At 44.6% G+C, this 1,262-nt stretch overlaps 1 non-coding gene across 1 annotated transcript; it reads right to left on the bottom strand.

Annotated features, from left to right (window-relative positions):
* Positions 1–732: 732 nt before the first annotated feature.
* On the bottom strand, positions 733–903 carry LOC116071485. The gene has a single exon (XR_004110918.1). It is a non-coding gene; the product is annotated as a U1 spliceosomal RNA (small nuclear RNA).
* Between the last annotated feature and the right edge of the window lie 359 nt (positions 904–1,262).

Genomic DNA, 1,262 nt, shown 5'->3' with positions numbered 1-1,262 from the left:
AATGTTTTCAGCCTCAGAAACTTACTGCTAAATAAGCTCTTCTGGCTGGCTGGTTCAACATAGCTGTTTCTGGCTTAAACTCTTCTCCAAGCTCAGTGATTCAAACTGGCTTCTCTCAGATTCTGACTTTGCTTGGCCTCAAACTAACTCTATCAGTATGTTATAATCTTCTGGCTCCTCATTCCCTGACTCATCCTGTCTTTACTTGTGTCTAGTTTGTTCTCTCTTCAACCTGTCTCTGTAAAACTCTCCCCATACAACTGTCTCTGAATCCAATGAACCTAACTCACTGCACTGCCCACCAACTTATGGACGCAATCAAACACACTGAACAAACAGCACTCACTAGAATTCAGAGATCTGCATGCCTCTGTCTCCTGAGTGCTAGGATTAAAGGTGTGTACCACCACATGCCCTATGTGTATGAGTGCTCTCAGAGACTACAAGAGAAAATGAGAACCCCTAGAGCTGGAGTTATAGACATTGAGCTACCTGATGTAAGTCCTGCATATTGACCTCACAGCAATGTGAGGCCCTCTAGAGGAGCAGAAATTATGCCTTTTCACTGAGTTGTTCTTGTCTTCCTTGTTGAAGGTTCCTATTTATGACATTTGTACTGCATAAATTCACATGCTTTCCTTTTCTTTGTCTCTTTATATGGTCCGAACTTGATGAAAAGTGAAAAATCATATTAATTTTTCTTCCATACTTCTTTGTGATTCTTTTTTAATTCAGGGGAGAGCATGATCTCAGTCCCCCACTATCACAAGTTATGCAGCCAAGTTTCCAGTTTCCTGAAGTTGGGGAAATCTTAGGGATCAGCATACCCACAGTACAATCGATAAGCCTCGCCCTGGAAAAATCACCTTCATATTCATGGCCCCTCCCTTTCCAGGTAAGTATTAATGCTTTGTGATTTAAGAAAAGCAAGCATGGCTCTTACACACCCAGGATCAGAGGTAAGCAGGAACCAACATCTGTCCCAACACTGGGAGTAATTGGTACCAGCGGGATCAGGCACACAGTAACTCCACCAGCACAGTGACTTGGGTTCCTTCCGGTCTGTCTGGGTAAGTGTTCCTAGCAGACCTTGGGCACAAGCTCTGCAGCCAGTCCCACAACACACAGAGAAAGACACACTCCCAGGTGATCTAACAAGCCCAGGATCACAGGGTCCCAGAACCACAGGATCACAGAGACAGCTTGACTCTGAGGAGTTCTGACACAACCAGGATTACAGGAAGGACAGGCTCCATTCCGAT

This window comes from Mastomys coucha, unplaced genomic scaffold (assembly GCF_008632895.1).
Source record: "Mastomys coucha isolate ucsf_1 unplaced genomic scaffold, UCSF_Mcou_1 pScaffold22, whole genome shotgun sequence".
Taxonomy (NCBI): domain Eukaryota; kingdom Metazoa; phylum Chordata; class Mammalia; order Rodentia; family Muridae; genus Mastomys; species Mastomys coucha.
Note: the sequence above shows the minus strand (reverse complement) of the source record. Positions and strands in the feature narration are given on the sequence as shown.